The sequence below is a fragment of the Erithacus rubecula genome (genome assembly GCF_903797595.1).
Source record: "Erithacus rubecula genome assembly, chromosome: 14".
In the NCBI taxonomy this organism is placed as follows: Eukaryota; Metazoa; Chordata; class Aves; order Passeriformes; family Muscicapidae; genus Erithacus; species Erithacus rubecula.
In genome coordinates, this window is record NC_136666.1 from 8,057,898 (window position 1) to 8,078,421 (window position 20,524).

The following is a 20,524-nucleotide window of genomic DNA, read 5'->3' on the forward strand; positions in this document are numbered from 1 at the left end:
AGGTGCTCTGATCAGCAGCAAAATCTTTGGAAAGTATTGTGAAGTGTTTTTGGGTGGTTCTCATGAAGTGACACACATTAAGCTCAGTGCTGACACTGCCTTTGTGCATATGATCATCCAGCCACTGCCAGGGCTGGCAGAATACACATGTGTGCTGTAGAAAAAGCCAAGTGGAAATGCTGGGCCACCACATGTACACATTTCCAAAGAGCTTCCAGCACAAATGGCAACTGAAGGCAGGTCACCACCACAAAAGATCAGGCATCTTCATTGTGCAGGGCCTCCTGCAGCGCAGCCGCACACGGACCACAGACCACATGAGCTCATTTGATAATGGTGGGTTGCTGTTTCCACTGCTTTTCCGGGGCAAGGCGTGGGAACGGCACTGGAGATGTTCCTCCATCAAACCTACCCACTGCTCACAACCATAGGAAAGAGGGTGAGCAGCAGGACGAGGCCTGGGCGGGGCTGGTGGGACTCCAGTGGAGCTGGGCTGGTGACAGGTACAGATGTGCAGCAGATTCTGTCCACAGCTGGACAGCTGTGCTCTGGACACTAGGAGAGGCTTTAACTACTGGAAATGGGGATGCCAGAGCTCCAACACCCACCAGAACAGGCCCTACAGCCGGAGCTCAGCACGTGGGAAGGCAGGATCCTAAAATCCCTGAATGGTTTGGGTTGGGACCTTCAGTATCACCCAGTTCCAACCACCCGCCATTGGCAGGGCAGCGCAGGCTGTTCAAAGCCCCATCCAGCCTGGCCTTGAACACCTCCAGGCATGAAGCAATGCCCAGGTCCCCCTTCCATAAAAACAAACAGTCTAAGCAGCCGCCTGTGCGCTTCCACACCCGCACCACCACGTTAGACACACACCGCCGCCTCTCCCCCAGCACCGAGCAACTGGGAAAGGGCACAGGCGAGCGAGAAGCCCCCGGGGCAGGCAGCGGGGCTTTCCCCAATGCCCGGCCCCGTTCCGCTCGGCACTGCCCGGCTCGCACGGCCCGATCCAGCAATGCACAGTGTCGTTCGGCCCGGCCCCGCAGTGCCCGATCCCGCACCGCCCGGCCCCGCCCGGCCCCGCAGTGCCCGATCCCGCAGTGCCTGATCCCGCACCGCCCGGCCCCGCACGGCCCCGCAGTGCCCGATCCCGCACCGCCCGGCCCCGCACGGCCCCGCAGTGCCCGATCCCGCACCGCCCGGCCCCGCACGGCCCCGCAGTGCCCGATCCCGCACCGCCCGGCCCCGCACGGCACCGCAGTGCCCGGCCCGGGGCGGCCCCGCCGGGGCGGCGCATGCGGGCTGGCCGGGCCGGGCGCGGCGGCTCAGGTTGCGAGGCGGCAGCCCCCGACCCTCCTCCCCTCCTTCCTGCCCGCCTCCCCGGGCGGAGAGCACCGGCCCGGCCGCCGCCTCCGCCCCCTCCCCGTCCCCGTCCCTCTCCCTTCCCTCCCGGCCCCGCTGCCAGGGGCGAAGCCGCCCGCCGGGCCCCGCGGTGAGTTTGCCCCGCTGGAGTTGGGCGAAGGGGTGGGGGAAAGTTTGGGGAGGCCGCGGCGGGGGCGGAGGGTGGGCGCTCCCCGGGGACAGGGGTGTGCGGGAGCCCCCCTCCCCTTCCCGCGCCTCGCACGCTTCCCCCGCCCTTCCTCCTCCTCCTCGGGGGGTTTTTCTCCGGGCAACTTCGCGTGGAGCCGCTGCGGGCGGCCCCTTTCCTCCGCGTGGCTTTACTCCTTTTCATTTTCCGGCTCTCGGTAGTTTTTCATTTATTTGGAGCGTTTTCTCGCGCGGCTGCTCTCCGCCGCTATTGTCTGCGGGCCGGGGCCGGGCGCGGTCCCCCCGCAGCCGGGCGGGGGTGGCGGGGACGAGCCCGCTGTGCCCGGGCTGTGCCGGGGACACGCACCCGCCTGGCCCCCAGCCTCCCTCCGGCTGCGATTGTCATATCCCGCTCGGAATCCCCTCCAGACTCCCAGACACAACTTTGTGTCTCAGTTTATTGCACGCAAAGTCACCGAGGATTCGTATCGAGAGCCCCCCCCGCAACACGCTGGTGCTGGTGCGTGTCACCTTTGGGTCTCAGTGACCTTTGGTGTCACTCAGAGGGTCATTGCCGTGGGGTCTATTTCATGCGTTCACTCTGTTACTTGCAAATATAATTATTTCTGTTCCTTCTCGAGTGTAGACTCTTCTTCTGAAACATACAAGAGTTTCTGGATGAGGATTGCGCAATAGTAGTTTTTCTGAACCTGTAAACTGTTGGGGTTTATTAATCCACCTTCTGTGGCTGTGTTGTCCCCGCAAGTCATATAGAGGAGTGGGGATTTGTAGAATCTGATTTTGCTGACCTCTGGAATTGGGTCTGCTCCAGTGTCCTTTTCAGGGCTTCATGTTAGCTGGAGATTGGAAATGGGGGAAAAAAGTGATTTATCAAAACTTCTTTATTTTAAGAGTGTGCTATACCAATTGTGCTGTGAATGGCTAGATAGGGATTTGATAAAGGGATTAGAAATCTGCGCTGCTGTAGGACAGTTGGTTGCTGTGGCTCTCTGCAATCTCAGTCAGCCGTAAAACTTTAGGTACTCATGGAGATATGCGATGCAGTAGAAATATGTAAAGCATGTAGCTTCAGAGCTGAGTTTAGACAGTTGGTCTGAGATCTATGGATGTCTTGTGTACTGGGAGTTTTGGCTAATGTAATCTAATCAGTTTTAAAGGGCCAAGCTACATGAATTCTGTTTGTGGTGACTCTGAGTCCCTTGTTGCGTGTGTTTCTCATGTTTTGCACGCCCTTGCCGAGCTGTTGTGGAATTGTAAGGGTGAACCAAGTTCCACATGGGTCCTTGAAGGTAAGATACTAATGGTTCATTTATTGTGGTGTTAGAGAAGGTGTATTTTTATACATTGATACCTTAGTAGTGGGAGTAGATTGATGTTAACTTCATAACATCCCTGCCTGTAGGTAGAAACTGCTGTCTGTACTAGAGGGACATTTGCTGTGTTTTGGGACATGGTGACACTATCTTGTTTGCACACTTGAAATTGCGTTTGTTTGGGGTTTTTTTGTTTTGGTTGTTTGGGTTTTTTTTTACGAGCCTGATATCAGGTAAGGGTGCATCAGGCAAGGTGAAGACCATCTGGGCATGTGTTTTCCCTTGGCACGAGTTCAGGTGTGTGCCTGTTGTCCCGTTCCTGGCTGAGCCTCTCCGCCGCCCGCCTGTCCTTGCAGCGTGCCCGGCGCTGGGCAGACGGGCTGCCCTGGGGCTGTTGCTAGAAGGGCACGGGTGTTGAGTTCTGCCAGGCAGACAGGTTTTGTAGGTAGCCTGAGTGACGAGTCCCCCGCAGGTCGTGTGGATGAGCTGTGCCGTGTGGCGTTCCAGCCTGGATTTCCTGCCCGGCTCCAGCAGCCACGGATGGCCGGCATAGCCTGAGAGGTGAGGACACGGCGTGTTCGAAGTGAGAGAGTCCAGCCAGGGACTGCAGCCAGAGAGAAAGGCAGGAGCTCGATGTTCCTGATTTACAGCTTCACTGCATCAAAGGAGGGAAACACATTTAAGAGCTCAAAGCTTCTCATAGGAACAGAGCTCTGCCAGGTACTATCCGATGATGGATGTTTTTAAACACAGTCTGCATAGCGCAGCTTTGAGACTCAGGCATATGCAGAACTCACTAATCTCTCAGCAGGATATACTTGTGAGTAAGCTGTGTTCTGGTCTAGGGTACACTCCTGTGCTAAGAGGAGGATTAAGTACTGTTAAAGGAATCTGGTTATTCTATCCAAAGCATGAATTAAGAACAGCAGTCAATAAATTATCCTAGAGGAAAAAAACATTGGTAGGTTTATTGGTGGTGTTCGCATGCTCCTGTGTTACAAAAGCAGTGGGGTTCTTTCATATGATTTTCTGCTAGAATAATAAGTTTTAATAAATAGCTACTTAACAAAAAATCCTTAGTAGAAGCTGCAGAGCCTGCTGTACCAATTTCTTTTCCACTGTTTCCAGGACACCAACGTATCAGTTTTCTCTGCTTGGTATTTGGTGGTGATCCACTCGCCAATAAAACCGACCTTGAAGCTGCTTGGAAGCTTTTCTGCTTATTACTGTAGCTGGTTATCTCTGCAATCTACTTGAGTGCTATTGAATGCTATTTCTATAGGGGTTCCCCACACAGGCAATAAATAGCCTGAAGTCAGCTAAACCACACAGCTGATTTGTATGGAGGAACTATTTGGTTTTGGTTTTGCTCTAGTGGTGGAAGGCGCTGCTGGGAAGTTAAAAACTTGAGCAAAAGGCTGGATAGTCCAGGAGGCCATAAAGGCACGATGTGGCCTCCGTGTGTCATTGTGGCCCCTTGTTTTACCAGTCTCCTGGATAGGGAGCTGGCAGTTGGCGTGGTTTCCAGCTGGAGGATAACTCTTATTTGCAGGCACATGAGAAGGCTGGATGTGGAAAGCTGGGGAGGAAAACACCTTGCAACCTGCACCTTGTGATTACTGGGTGTTATTCGGTGCCAAGTGCTCATGTGCTTGCTTGCATTGATCACCTGTAGGACAGATAAAGGTAATGAGTGACGTTGAGAAGCAGCTGATAACTCTGGTGTGAATAGAGTCCTTCTTAGCTGCCCTGGGGGTTGCCACAGGGGATATAATCCAGTTGGGAGCCTGGTTTAGGGCTGGTGTGTACCACCTGGTCATTCACACCCAGGAAGCCCTGCACCTTTTCTAAAGCAAAACTTGTTTTTAGGGTATTGGATATGATGTGATTTTTATGAATAGCTTAGTCATGCTTCACTTTTTTTTTTTTCCTCTTCTAAAACAGCTGTCAACAATCTCACTGTGGGGAGGGAATTGGCCACTCCTTGTACTTACTGAATAGTCAGACACTTCAGCCTGGCGTTGCACTTCTTAGTGGCTTTTGGAAACAAAGCAGTGGATGTGGCACAATGGCTTCTTTTTATTTATTTATTTATCAAGCCTGTCTTTTTCCCTTTGCAAATGACCTTTATGCAGATCTAGAAGGCAAAGCCCATCACTGGGAGTTAGCTGGTTAGTTACTTCAGTTACTGATAAGAAAATATGATGGCAGTGTTCCAGGAAAAGCAGCTATGCTGGGAACTTGTTGCTGCAGTGAAGCTATACTGATATTTTCAGAGTGATATACCTCTGTATATTTATGGTGCTTTGTCAGGGAAACAGGGTGACTCCTCTCGTAATGTCTGCATGACAAATAAGCTGCGACGCCACAAATCCTGTAAAGAGTTTATTGTCCTTCTCAATATGGCTGGTGGAGACATGCTGTAGGTAAAAGTTTCAGTATTGTCATAAACTTGAACTGCAGTTTTGTCATCTCATCTCTTTTGTATGTTGGTGTAGCATAAGCAGCCTCTTCCACCTCCCCAGCTGGGCCATACTGGAGTTTTTGGGTCTAGCCAGCAAACCAAACTGGGAAATGGAACCCAGCTAAGAACATATTATTGTTTTTAGACTATACAATTCATCAATTGTATCAATTAAGGAAAAAAGTTCATTCTGTACCTGCATCAGTTACCTGACTCATGTTCCTTTGTGCTATCACAAACACTGTGACAGAGGGTGGATGCTTCCACCAGGAGAAACCTAAACTCTTGGAGGTGCTTTTCCAACTGCAAAGAAGGCATTTGACTGTGGTGCCCATCCCTGTTTTATAGCCTGTGAAGATGACATGGGAGATAGATGTTTCTGAGATAAGCCAGTGAGTTAAAAGTCAAAGTGTTTAATTTTTAAGTTCTGTAAGACAGCAGTTATTTCTGTCAAGAGCAAAGAGAAATCTTCTCTGCAAAGTTCTGCCATTTTAATAGTTCTTTAAAATTTTCTTTATAACCATTTTAGGTGGGCTGCTAGGTTGTTGGGGAACAGGGGAAGAAAGTGCAATCACAAATGTTTTTAAGTAGTTAAGAGTCCTTAAATGTATGAAGTGTGATACCTTGGAAAAATAAGCTTTAGTTCTTTTGTAGCTGTAATGCATCACATGTTGTGACATGGTCAGGCAGTCTAACAAGACTATTTTATATATATTGCAAAAATAAAAATCTGATGCTGAAGAGTTTATTGAGTGGTTTGTAATACGAGTGAGAAAAAGGTTCTTCCTTTATTGGATAGCAGTGAAGTTCTCACAGTCCAAATGCTCAAATATTTAAGCTAGGATTGGAGAAAACAAGGAAAAATTACCCCTGAAACTGCTGTCAGCGCTCTGCAGCCCTTGTGTTGAGGGCTCAAAATTCAGTGTATTCCAAGCATGTTTTGGGTGTGAGGTTGGATTTGGTATCTCTGGGCAAGGTCTGCTGGTGGTGTGGGCTTTAGGGGCTTCTGTGGTTGGTGGAGGGAGGACCTTGATTGTGGCCTTGGCTGCAGAATCTGTCACTGAGCTGTCACAGTTTTCTTGTAGATTTGATCCTTTCATGATTTCCTTGAAAATCATGGGGTGGAGACTGCTCTTTGGATCCTGGGGAGCTGCTCTTCTGAGACAGTATTTAAAATGCATGAACACAGGTAGTTGCAACTGATCCATTGTGTCTTTGTTTCAAGCCTTTCTGAAATTTTCTAATAGACTGTGCAAATTTGCCACAACTTCTGACTGCTTCTAATCTCTTTTTATATTTTTTTGACTACTTCCAGGTGGCTGATCAAACTTTCCTGTTAGTCTCATTGCTGAACTGTTTTTATCTTAGTGTTACATCTGCAAAATACAATGTGAGAAATCTCCCCAAATTGTTTTTTAATGTGAGATGTTATTTACAGTGGCAGCACCACTGAGATTAGCCTGATCCACTGTAAAAGGAAGGATTTAAGGATTTTCTTCTGTGGCAGCTCCTTCAGGTTTTATTTCCGAGAGCTAAGTGAAAAGAAAATAAGCAACAAATTGTTTATTTCAATATGAGGCTGAATTTTGGTGAGACTCTTTTCTCTGTGAGCATGATTTAAGATGGTCATCTTAAAGGCCATTTGTTGATGATGATCAAAACTTTGTGTGGAGAGAAAGTGCCTGATGTGTCATGTTTGAGTCCTCTGTGCGTTTTATCACCCATGACTAATGCAAACTGGAGCAGCAAGTTATGTTAAAATCTGTGACATATTTGTATCTTCATCTAAACCGTATCTGAGGTTTCTGGCAAAGTTACTAGGGAAAGTAAATCTTTTTCCCAGTGTGTCTCTGCCTTCAGTGGTGTAACTGTTCTGCGAGTCTGAATGCTGCACTTAGTAAAACCATTACAAACAAAGATTCTGGCATGGAGCAGTTGTTCTAAACAGGACTGTCTTCAGACTCAAACTACTGACTCACCCATTCTTTTTCCATGGATTAACACACCTGGCATGTGTCACGCATGGATGTGGCCGACTCATCGTGTTCTTGCAGGTATCCCTGTTTTCAGTGGAGGGAAGACCAGAGTGGGAGTGTGCACAGCAACCTCCTGCACTTAAAAACCTCCTGGTGGAAGTTGATGCTGGGGATAGGTTTGCCCAAAAGATCCTTTTGCCACATTCCTGCTGTTGCTCTGCTTCTGCTGCTGTTTAGGGATGGACAGAGTGGCTGCCCGTGTGAAGTCTCTCCCTTCAGGGGAACAATACAAAAAGTTGTGCTGGGTCAGGCTCTGGGTTGTCTGGCCTTGTTTCCTGCCCCATGGTGTTGGTTGTGGGTTCCTGGGGAGGTGTGAGAGCAAGAAAAGCCCACACTAGTGACTGTGGGCACAGTGGGGTTCAATACCAGGATGTGTGGCACATTCAGCTTCCCAGCACGTGTGGCTATCAACACCCTGCCAAATCTTGAAGTTTGCTGTCAATAGGAAAAGAGGAAAATAGGATGGTGGGGGTGAGGTTGCTGAAGGGAGTGATTCTGGTTGCTTTACACACACTGTGTTCCCTCCTGAGTTTCCTCTGGGATGCTGAAGCCTTTGGTCCCATAATAGCAGTGGGACAATGAATGCTTGGATGGAGGAAGCAGGTGTTAAAGGAAGGGGGGAAGTGATTTATTTTGGGGGGAAGGGGAGGACAGGATGACCATATCTGACTCTTACACAGACTAATTTCTTTTGGCTCATGAGCTTGTGCACAGCATGCTTCTAAATTGCTGAGCCCACAAATAAGATGGCAGTAAAACTGGGTCTTGGTTTTTTTTTTTTTGTTTTTTTTTTTTTTTTTTGAGTTAATATCACTTAGTGAGTCAGCCAAGGAGTGAGGTTTACGTGATGTGCCTCTGGTGTTACGTGATGAATTCTGTTGTTTTGTTCCCTGTTACCATAAATCTTTCACTGCAGCAGCAAGGCTGCAGTGCTGATGGCACTGGACATCTTCAAGTCTGAACTTTGTACTTGGGAGTGCTGGTTTTTAATTGTTTAAAACCAAACTGGAGCTGATTGAGTTTATGTGTGGCCTAGATTAAAACAATTTCTGTAGGTCTTTGAGTTGGTGCACAGGGTGATTCTGAGATAAAGTAAAACAGGCTGCTTCACTGGCTGTGTAGCAGATGTGTTTGCATCCATAGCCCAAAGATTTCCCTTCCTGGGAGTGATGACAACACTCCATTTCAGTGGGGTTTTCAGCCAGTGCAGGAACCTCTCTTGAGGAGTGGGAACATAGGAGTCAGTTTTTCCATCACTGAGTGTTTTGCAGCCACTCCACCCATTTTTATGATGAGTGATCATCATCTGAGAGCGCAGTGGAACACAAGAGGTGGTGAGCAAACCTTTTGTTGCATTAAATGTAAATGTTTATAGTTTCTCTCCTCCTAGCAGCTGCAGAGAAAGTAGGTTGTTTCAGCTGGGTAGAGAAATGAAGACTAAACCCTTTTTATATGTAGTGTCATAAAAGAAGGCCTTGTGTAATAAACATTCATTTCACAAGGTCCAGGTGTCTCTTTACCCTTTTGTGTGATTCAAGGCAAAATGTTGCTTCACATGTTTGTGAAGTGCAGGTTTTTCTCTGTTGCAGTGCACATGCCAACAGGAAAAGACATTGACTTTTGTCCTCAGACTCATTGTGGGAGGATGCTGTGTGTTATGTTGGTACCCACTGTGTGGCTGCATTTGAGTGCTGGTGGCTCCTGCTGAGTTGGGCACAGGACTGTGAATCCATTTGTGCACTGGGGGCTTGAGAGTCTCCAGAATTTGGAGCTACTTTCACACCCTGGCCAGAGCTACTAATTAATTTTGGAAGAGCCTTTTGGTTATGTAGCCTGAAGAAGAGTGTGTGTATAGCATGGAGGCTGAGATTTGAGCATTTAACTAGTATAAAATGCTTTAAACTAGCTTATAAGAGTATTTTTTTGAGTGGGTGCCTTTCTTGTCCCTCTCTAAGATGCTGATGGGAGCAGATTTCTTGAGAGCTATCCCACACTTAAAAGAGGGCTTTGGTCCCTGTTTTCATGGGCAGTGTATTAAGCTAAAAAAAGAACTAGACTGTGCATGAAGAGCTTGCAAGTTAGAACTGTGGATAATAAATATGTTTGCATGGATGTTAAGATGATTAATAGTGAACTGCATTGAAAATTGATGAATTAAAAAAGTACTTAAATGTTAACTGGCTTTATGTGTCATGTAAATCTTGTGAATTTCTTTCTCCCTCCTCCCAGTGTTTGTTATTGGTATGAAATTTACCTGTCAATCCCACACATTTTCCTGTGTTCAGGGAATTTTGCACCTGTGGGCAATGAGGTGGTAACATGTCTTTTCAGATGGCATTTCAGAAGAGGTGCTTTGCTGGGTGTGATGTGCTTCCTTCTGCAGCTGGAATTGACTCTGGTTAAACTGTGAGGTTTAGTGCTTGGACCTCCCTGGTTTTTCCTTTATCAGATTAGCTAGGATTTTGACAGGACTTTGTGCTGCTTTTTCTTAGCCTATCAACTTGCATGTGAGTGTTCAGTAACTTTTCTTGCTTTATAATCTCAAAGTTCAGAAGTCATCGGGTTCTTTGAGATAATAAGAGATCCTATCCCAGCAACAGCTTATGGCAGGCAGAGAAAACACTTGAGTATGTGGAGAGCAAGTTTTGAAATGAAAATTCAAAACTTCTTGAGAAAGATGGAGGACCTGTGGCAAGGAAAGTGCTTGAAAATCTATACATCTTCCTGAAGCTGAAAAACAGGGGTGTGCTTTTTACCCTTTCTTTCCTGAATTATTTGCAGGACCTATCCCCTCTGTGATATCAGTTAGTACTATGAGATGGCAGTCAAACAGTTACTGTACAATTGCATTATATAAAAGGATTAAGCATTATGATAACATGTATCAGGTGAGTATAAATTTATCAAGCTTTTTAATACTATGCTTAGGAGAGTCTTAATTTTCCTACCTCTCTCTCCCCCCCAGAACTAATTTGTAAAATCTTTGTGAATTTTAAAAAAATCTAGTCTGCTCAGTGCTACTGATCAGAATTAAGAAAGCATAATACCAATTGCATAAATATCTTTATATATTTATGCCTTGGGCTTGTGATATTTTGGTGCCAAAGGAAACAAAAGGGCATTTTGGAGGAAACATGCTCTGAGTCTGGTTTAAGTTTTTCTTTGGGTAAATAAGTACATCACTTGGTGTTTGCAGTGAAGGAAATAAATTGTTTTCTTTGCAGGTTTTTTTTTGTTTGTTTTTTTGTTTTTTTTTTGTTTGTTTTTTTTTGTTTGTTTGGTTTTTTTTTTTTTCGGTTTTTGATTCTTAGATAAGTCTGAGTGTGAACCACTGGGTACCTTGGGGATGGAGATTTGGTTTAACATTTGATGGAAGTTGAATGAGGAGCAGGAGGTGGTGATTGTGTTAATGTGACTGTGATACTTGGAAGAGCAGCATTTTAAATTCCCACACCAGAGATGTACAACTCTATCTACTTGAGGCCTTGCTGCTTCTGGCTAGTAGGGGAAAAAAAAAATGCCCATGATGGAGAGGAGAGCAAGAACTGTTGGGATGCTGCTAGATGAAAGCCTGGCAGCAGTGAGGCATTTGGGAATTCGCCCGAGCTGGGGAATGCAGTGTCAGGCTCTGTGTGTGCCTTCCAGCCAGGGAGAGTTGCAGGGTGGGGATGGCAGGGACCACCCTGCATGTTGGGAAATAATTGTCACCTCTGCTTGGTGCTCAGCTTCCAGCTGTCCCTTGTGGAAGGGCAGCCTTTTGGGTGTGCACTGGGAACTCAGCAGCATCCTGTGATGAGACAGGAGTAATCCTGGTTTTTGCCTTTTCTGTGACTTAAGCAAACTTGAATTTACTGCTTAGTGGAGGATGCTGAGCCTCTGGTGCTTGGTGTGCCTCATTCTGGGTGTATCTGCCTTGGTCAGTGTCCTTGTCCTGCCACGGAGCAGAGGCAGGATCAGAACAGACACTGATTTCTGTTTGCCTCTTTAAATTATGTGTGTTAACTCTGTAATGTCTATTATTCAGAAAATAAATTTTGCCTCATACATCCAGCCCAGAAAAGTGTGTATATATCCAGAAGCCAGGAAATTGAATGAGTCCTGATCTATTCTTAATTTCTTGTGTTTCCTGTGGTTTTATTGTTTGTGTTACCAGCCCTAATATTTACATACTTTTGAATGAGCTTTTCTTTTTTTGGAAGATACTGCTTTGTTTGTATGCCTTGCAAAACAGGTTCTTCCATTTTTTTTTCTTTCGAATAACCAAACAACTTACTTTCTCAAAGGAGTAGGAGGAAAAAAAAGGAAGATTATAGGAATCACCAAAGGGAGATATCTAAGAATAGATTTTTTTTTTTTTTGGTTGATATGCTAAAACTCATTCTAAACTTGCATCCATACTTCCAAATGTCCTTAAGCTCTTTGAGAGCTTTGTAAAACTTGTTGAATATGAAATTAAGTGCTTGTGGGTGCTTTATCTGAATAGCAGATGTGTTTGCAGTTGACATTTTAAATGCAAAGGTGCTTCCATGAAAAATGCTTGTTAAGAGCAAAGCTGTAGTTCCCACTGAAACCCCAAAGACATTGGAAGACAAGTTGATGAAGTCTGCTGTGCTAATGTTCAAAAGTAGTGCTGTGAATGTTGTTCATCTGTGTGTCTCTGGAAACTGATGCAGTGTTTTTTTTTTCTGCAAAGTAAGGAAGATTTTCAGTTATATTCCCTTCCTTTTTTCTGGATATTAAAGATATGATAGAGAGGATATGTCCCTTAGTGTATCAGCTGGCTGCCTTTTCCATGGATGTTTATTTTTCCTTTAATAATCCCTTAGGAACTAATTTGAAATTGTCAAAAATTAAAAGAAAAAATAATAGTGTTCTCTGTAGAACTTGTGATCAGCCTTTATTTACAGGTGTTACTGTTCTGTGTTGAATTTCCAACTGATCTACAAGTATTTATTTCTTCCAAAAACTTAAGATGGAACTTCAGGACTTTTTCTTTCAAATCTCTTCTGCCTGCCATGGAATAAAACCTATTTGCACGTTGATGAATAGTGGCTGGGGAGCTTGTCTGGTTCTGCAAGAGGATCCATAAATAGCATGAGTGTCTGGTTTACTTTGGGAGGGAAGGTGTCCCGTTGTGGCAGTGGCAGCAGGGGAGCCTTGCACTCACTCCAGTGAAATTGCCCTGTCTGGGCAGCGTTCACCAGCACAAAACTTGGAGAAACATGATACAGTGTCTCTGCTGAGATACAGAACCCCTCTGAAAGCTCCAGAAAGCACTGGCATTTATAGAAATGGGTAATACTGGCCTTTTCATTTTCTCTGTCCCTCTGCTGTCAGCTCAGAGAGGACTTGGAGGATCATAAAAAGTGTGAGAAGTGTTTCCTCCATCACCCTTCCTATCACTTGCTGCAGGGAGCACCGTGGGATGTGCAGAGCACATTGTTGCAGGTGGTCCATGTCTGATGCTCCAGTGTGTTGGGGTGGATGGGGCAGCACTTGGAGGAGCTGTTCTGGTTGCCAAACTGGATCTGGCAGCTCATTATAAAACATGTTGGGTCTCAGAATTTGAGGTTTGGATAAATGCCTCTGAAATGCACCCTTCCACCAAGGATATTTTCAGGTTTGGTCTTTTGGAGCATTTAATTTGTGGCACAGTTGATGAAGGAGAAACTGTCCTCTCTGCTAGATCAAAAATTAGTTTATTTTGGAAAACGGAAAAAAAAGTATTCAGGGGGTGGCACAGTTAACCATTTCTGATACCTCAAAAGTAATTAAGTGTTCAAAAGGGCAGTGGCTGTTAATTGTCTCAAAGTGGATGAGACTTGGGCTACTTGTGTCCTTTTTCATTGGCAAAATGAAACCGGGTAAAATTTCAGAACTGGAATAAAAGAAGTTTAATTTTTGCCCTTTTAATGAAGATACGAAGTGCTCCTTAGCCGCAGGGTATTTTCCTTTCCTGAACTGCTCGTGGCATGGCTGTTGCTGGATGTTGTGAAATGTAAATAACACCAAGGTAGTGAACTCAGCATTCCCTGCTCCTTGGCAGCGTTGGTGAATGGAAACATCTGTCCAGGGCCTCTCTGGTTCCCTTCCCTCGCTCAGCTCCTGCTTCCAGCACAGCCAACGTGCTGCAAAGTCCTGCAGACCCTCTCCTTAACTTTCCCCTGTCTGCACCACACAAAATGGAGGAAAATCTAGAGGGTAAAAGGAACGAGGAGTTTTATTTTCCATAGTGGGTATTTTAGCACAAGTCATTCAGATTGCTGGTGTTCTGATGCCAGCCTGTGACATGGGGCAGACCTGAGCTCCTGCTCCTGGCACAGTCCAGCTCCTCTTGCATGTCACTCTAATCACTCACTTGGCAAATGCTTAACTATTCCCTGCCTCTCACATTCAGATCATACTGAGGCTGTGGCAGGGGGTAAGATTCTCTAAAAAGGATTTGTTGCTTTGCAGGCATGGGGATGGGTGATAGGGGTTGAACTATTTTTTTACCTCCTAAAGAGGAGTGGGAGGCAAAGGGACAACACAGAACTGCAGCAGCAAGTACAGAAGGACAATGGGAAACCACCCTGGTAATTCACACGGAGTTTCCTCTGAGCTTGGGTGGGAGATCTTGCTAGGATTTTACTTCATGTGCATAAAAAAAATAGCAAACAAAACCCCAAAACCTGAGTAACTATGCAAATAATGCAGGAAATACGTGGTGAATGTTTTGTGATTTGGGGAGATAGTAACTGGGGCTTCAGAGCTTTAGGCTGGCTACAGGATGTAAATACTGCTGTGCTGGTTTGGGAGGGTGTTGTGTACCAGGTTCACTGTCAGTTTGGACTCAAACTTACTTTGCAAAATAAGTTCATTTCACCAGACAGTGCTTTGAAGTTGTTTTCATTTCGGCTAGAGAAATTGTCATTAATTTTGTCCTGTTGGTGGAACTTGAAATTTGGATGTCCTTACAAGGTTTTTTCATGGTGATTTTTTTTGAATCTATGTTTTATTTTTTCATCATAAACTGGGAAAAACGGATGGGAGAAGAAAAGGGATGCTCTTGTACCTTTTCAAATGTAGGAATACCAACTTTTTCTCCCCTCTCTCACCTCTTGAGTGAGTGGTGAAAAAAAAGTGTCAGTTTTTAAATAAATCAAACATCTTTCTAGCACATAATATTGGTTTGAAGTGAGGCTGCATGGCCAGGTTTTGATGGTTTAGGGATATATTAGGTGAATTAGTACAGTCATCTGTGATGCATTTATGAATTTTTTTAAAGCTTTCAGTGTTTTTTCCTTTGCTGTCAATATGTAAAAAAATACTTCTTAAAGGGAAACTTTAATTGGACTATCCAGGGACTAATTCTGCATTCAGTATATCCCTTTTGAAAAAAATGGGTTATTCTTAATATAAATTACATACTCAGAATTAAGTAAGATTAAAATTACAGTGAAGACAGACTAATAAGGGTTTTACTCTGCTGAGGAATTTGACTTAAAGCTTGCATTGGAGCCTGGAGTTGAGTTTGAGCTGTCAATTTAGCTGAATTCTAAAATGTCTCCCAGTCTCAACTGGAGTAAACTAATGTAGAGTTTTAACTCGATTACAATTTTTTCCTCTCTCTTTCATTAAGCAGATTTATAAAGAATTATTCTGATAATTTTATTTTCCCCTCTGAGTAGTTCCAAAAGCTAATACAAAGCATCATTGCATAATGGAGGGGTGGACAGCAGAATGCTTCTCTGATCTCCAATGTTGCTGCAGGACTTTCAGCTCTGTAAATAATTGCTCAAGGCAAGGGTACACTAATATTATTTGATGACCAGGAAGTCTACAAATAGCCATGGTATTTTGCCATAATTGCAGTTGCAGTGGTGCAGGTGTTGAGCCTTACCCATAGCCAGGAAAACCAGTGCTTCAAATAGGTAGATTTGTAAGAAAATGTGGTGAGGAGATGGGATGTAGGTTTGAAGGAAAGCACATCAGCAGATTTGAATTTAGATATTTGAAAAACATACAAAAGTTTCAGGAGGTATGTTGCTGATGGCACTGCTGCAATGGCCTGGATTTGTAAAAGCAAAACAAAACCATCCAAACCCCCATTTCTTCAGAAAAGGCAAGATAGTCTTAGATTTTTGTTTGTTTTTAATGGATTATGGTCTTTGATGTGCTGCTGGTTCTCCTCAGGGCTTGGTGATATTTATTACCATGGTAGTTTTGGCTTGTGCTTCTCACACCCAAATCTTTCCTTAGCTCATGTGATGCAAAAATCCTTTTTTTGCTTGTGTTGATGACCAGAGCTGCTAAGTGTGAATCTTGAGCAGCTGGTTAGGTGACACCCCATGTCTCCTCCAGACAGTGAGAGTGTTCAAGCACTTCATTAATACTTAACTGGAGCTGTCTCAATGAGATGGCTGAAGGAAATGAAATACTGTCATTAAAATAATGCTTCTAGAAATGCCTGAAACCAACTATATTGGGAGACTGACTCATCCTGTCCTTGCTCTGGGAGCATGGCTGCATGCAGTGGGAGGGTATCCTGCTTTTTTTCTTTAGCTTCATGACCTTGTATCACCAGCCCATGAGTTCATTTAGGAACAGACTGTTGAAGGAGAGAAGATGATATGCAAATGGGAATATTTCTGTGGGTGATGCTCATAGCTGAAATGGTCTTGGAGTAGTTATTTTGAGAGGAAATCTTGGCTCATGTTCATTGAGCTGAACTACCAAGAGCAGCCTGTGAAGTGGAAGAAAAAGGGATGGGGAGAAAGGAAGCAGGTGGTGAGAGGATGTGTGTACCAGAGAAGTGAAGCAGCATTCATATTATCTCTTCCAAGCCCTCTGTTTTTCCTCCCTCTAGAAATGACCATTATTTCAAGTGGGCCCTGAGGTTTGGAAAAAAGTTTTGGTGTGTGTTTGAGCAGCAAGTATAGAGAAAATTGCTTTGCTGTGTGTAAACTTAGCATGAAAGTTTGTAACTGAGATGTGTGGTGATGTCTTCATATGAGTTTGGCTGTGGAGCTTTGGGGAACATAGCAAAATACTTGTTGCCAGCCCAAATGGACTGGTATCAAAGTAAATAAATACTTGTAAAAGATTGTCTCTGTCTTGCTTAGTACTGTTCCTGAGTGTTTCAGCTTTGGATGTTCTTGAAGAAATTGCTCTTTCTTAGCCTAAAAAGCAGCACTTAAGATATTTAGACAGAAGTGGTGCTGCCTCTCCAGACAGGGATATTTGTATAAATGTTTAAAGTGTCCAGTTAATCTGGCAGGATTGTGACCAAGGCACGATAGTGTGCCTGTGTGCATTTACACTGTAATTATGAATGGTTTGTGCTGTGAGACAGTGTGCTGGCTTCAGTGCTGCCTTTTTGTTATAAATACAGCGTCCTCTGGGCTGTTGTTTAAAGACTCCTTTGGAAGCCTGATTTAATAGTGGAGCTGAGTGAATAATTCAAAACCTTTTTATCAAGTTATTGTTTAAATTCTTAAGTGAGCTCACCATAACCTTTTTATGTACCCCTCCTGCGTGTGTCATACAAATATTAGAATAATTGAGTTTTACTAGTGCAAATGTTTCTGTGAAGCAAATTTTTAGAGCTTGATGTATGACTGTTTATGGAAAGGGGAATGTTAAAATCTCACACACCAGTGCCTATGCCAGAAACTTGTGCTGGCTTAGAAAGAGTGGGGGGTGAGACCCTCAGCTTTGTTGGAGCTATCTTAACTGAGCTGGTTTGTCAGATTGACTTGTTTGCAGTTTAAAAACTGAACACATGTATTTAAAGGAATTTCAGCTATATCTCTCTTACAGGCCATTCTATTAACAGTAGCAGTACTTAGTTTTAAAATATTTGTTTTTTTTCCAGATAAGTACTATTTTGATTTTCTCCTTTTCTCCCCCCTGTACATGAGATGAACCAGCAGATTCAAAATGCATCTGCTTAGCATCACTGAGTAGCTTAACAAAGGGATGCAGATGAGAGAAAATCCATAGTTATCTTGCAGGTTTCATCATTCCTTGAGTTGAAGTCCAGTCCAGGCTGGAGGAGAGCCTTGCAAATAGGTAATTTGAGTGGCTTTCCCATGCCTATTCACATGTATTAATGTTTGCAGACTTGCTTGGTGAAAGCTCATTAGTGTTAAGTCACTTTTGAGTACTGATGGTCTTTAAAAGGCAAATGAAGGCCTTGCAACCAGGATGTCTGCAGAACTGGCATCCATTTGTCTTCTGCTTCTGGAGAAAAATGGAAGACTTAAAAATCTAAAGGCAGCTCAAGAAGCAGGAGTTGAGGATTAGGCAGGGAGCTGGGAGATGCTGTTTTCTCAGTCAAGAACTGTTGCTTAATTGGTTACAAGAATTCAGTCAAGGCTGTTTATTCTGTTTGCAGACAAACCATCTCCTGTGCTTGCTCTGGCAGTCCTCTAACCTTCCTGGCACCGCTAAGCGAGAGCTCGGAGATGAGATGGAAAATCCTTCCCCTCTCAGTGCGTCATGAGTTTGCAAAGCCCGATTTGCATGTGCAGGGTTTGCTCTCTCAATTTTGGATTTCTTTGCTGGTTTTCCTCTCTGAACTCTGCTGCAGCTGCCTTTAACAACAGAATGTTGTTACCACAGAGCTGCCCTGGAACGCGCTGAGCTCCACTGGTAATGCCACATGCCCCTCGCAGTGTGTGCAGAAATCTGGGATTGCAGCCTTGTGTGACAATGAAACTACTATGGAAATCTTCCATTGCCTTCAGTCACAGCTTTCCAAGTGTGACTACTGACACTACAGATGCTAGAGACTGGGCATCTGTGTATCCATACCCAGGCCTATGAGAAACATAAGGTGGTCTTCAGAAATAGGGACATTTAGGTTTTGGGGTTATAAAAAAGCAAACAAACCAACCTCCAAACTCTGGCATCACAACCAGCTTTGACTTTGCAGAAGGAGGGCAGTGAAATGTAAGAGCCAAGTTAACCTGTGGTTTTTGGTTTTTTTTGGCTTTCCTGAAATTGTCATATGTGTAGAGTCATATTTTCACTGAACAAAATGAGTTGTATCCAGCACTGTACCAGTGGGTCTGGTCCTCTGACTGTGGTGTTCCTGTAGTCTGTCAGCCTGAGTGGGAAGAGTGTTCAGACTTGGTCTGACTCCCTTGCAACATTGCTGCAGTTGGGTCTTTATTAAGCTGAAAAGACCAAGAGAAATCTCCTTCATGCCTCTTCATTTCCATGCAGTATCAGCTCTAACTTGCCACTGTGGATTCCTTGGACCTGAAAACAAGTGGGAAATTTTGGGTGGACTTTTGCTTGTTTTAATTAAATGTTGGTGTAACAAGAGATGTTTTGTGACAAGAAAGACCCAACAATCTTACCAAACATGCAGAACAGGCAGGCTGTGTCTTGTCATGCCATTATGACATTTCCCCTGTAGGAAACACCTTTTGTGCTTTGATAAATTTGTCCTATTCATAGCGTGAAACTGCAAATTAACACACAAAATTACTTTTGTGCATTGGAGATTTATAACAATTTGTTATCCTTTCAGACTTGTGTTGCAAAGTGTCTGTGAAGATAGGGGGGCAATATTACCTTGTTTATTAAGGGGAAAATCTGAGACTTGGTGGCTTTTTCTGAGGTACCCCTGAATTCTGAGTGTTTGCAGAGTTTGCTGTAGTTAGTGATTGAAGTTGGTGCTTATAACAGGCAAGATCCCATTGCAGCACAAAGTGGGGAGAGTGGGTGCCAGCTGAGCTTTGCCTGAAGTGATGTGTCTGAAGAGATGCAGTCTGGGTGAGAATAGAAAGAGGCTGCTGTCTCCTCATTCTCTGATTCTTTGATCACTGAGATGAAATTATGTGTAATTATCTGTACAGTTTGTGCTCAAGTTTTGTCTAGTATACATAAAATAACCTAAAGGAAGAGGTGGATCAAAATAAGCTCTGGATTTTGTTGTAGCTTTGTTTTGATTGTGTATGGATATTCTGCAAGGCAAGAGTTAATTTGTCAGCCTTGTCCCCATTTACATAAGTATACCACTGATACTTCACCCTCCCTGTGGTGACCTGTGAACCATCTCTGTTGGATCTTGGTGCCATGCTAGATTTGCTTATTCATCTTTCTGCCCAACACAGATTTACACTCCATCCGTGTTTAATTCAAACTGGTGCCTTTAAGTTTTCCCATTCACATAGTAGTGTATATATATATATATATATATATAATTTTTGTTGTTATTTATCTCATTTAGTGTTGTCAGAGGGGAAAACAGTTAAAGACTTGATGTGTATTTGGACTGGATGGAATAATGATGAGGTATAGCTGAGTTATTTTCTTTCTTTTAAAGCTGCTTGTGATTTTCTGCTGTGGATATTTTGATTCTTGTTTATTTTACTCCTTCATTTGGAGAAGAATAGTCTGGGAGGGGAAGGAAGAGGCAGGGTTTACCCCTGAAACCATCATTGTTAGCCCTAACTTCTGGTAGAGCTTTGCTGCTTTGGCTCGACCTCTTTAAACTTGAGAAATGTGTTTTTGTTTGCATTTCCATCTTGTTGCATTTAAAAACTATTCTAACTCTACCAGATTGTTTGAACATTAATGGGGGAATGTTTTTCAGAGACTGATAGAGTTTCCAGGCAGCTTTTCTTCCGCCAAGTACTGTGCTGGTGAGGTTTTGCTTGGTCTGCTCTAAGAATCTGCAAAGCAACTGTTCAAAATTGCTGACACATGTTAAGTAATGTGGAAATCACCATCCTACCCCATTGAAGTCTGAGTGCTCATGTCGACAATAAGAACAAGATCTGACCCTGAAAATGATATGTGAACAGTCTCAATCTGGAGACCATTTCTAGTGCCTTCCCTCTGACTCTGGCTAGTTTATCCTTTGGTCTTTGGTATTTTGTTTTTAAAAAAATTATTTACTCAGTCTCCTGAGAAATACCACGTTCTGCCTTGTCCATGTATTTTTGAATTATTTAACCACATGTGCATATTTGATAATGCCAAGTTCAGAGTAAAATCTCAGTTCTTTAGTTGAATATCAGGAGAGCTAATGCTACTTCTAACAATAATGGTAGTGGTATAATGCTTATTTAACAAGAAATCCATCATCTTCTACCACCCTTCTCCAAACCTCTAGTTTTCAGCTTTGGAGCAGCTGTAATCAGCCTGTACAACTTCCCTTCCTCCTCTCA

At 44.0% G+C, this 20,524-nt stretch overlaps 1 protein-coding gene across 3 annotated transcripts in view; it reads left to right on the plus strand.

The window, feature by feature from the left end:
• The first annotated feature begins 1,312 nt into the window (after positions 1-1,312).
• Positions 1,313-20,524, plus strand: part of AKAP13 (A-kinase anchoring protein 13) — a 207,430-nt gene continuing 188,218 nt past the window's right edge. Inside the window, exon 1 of one of the 3 annotated variants that reach the window (XM_079318214.1) lies at positions 1,313-1,489. The gene's annotated coding sequence lies outside the window, so the exon portion shown is untranslated. The remainder of the gene's footprint in view (positions 1,490-20,524) is intronic. The other 2 variants (XM_079318215.1, XM_079318216.1) reach the window with 2 other exon arrangements.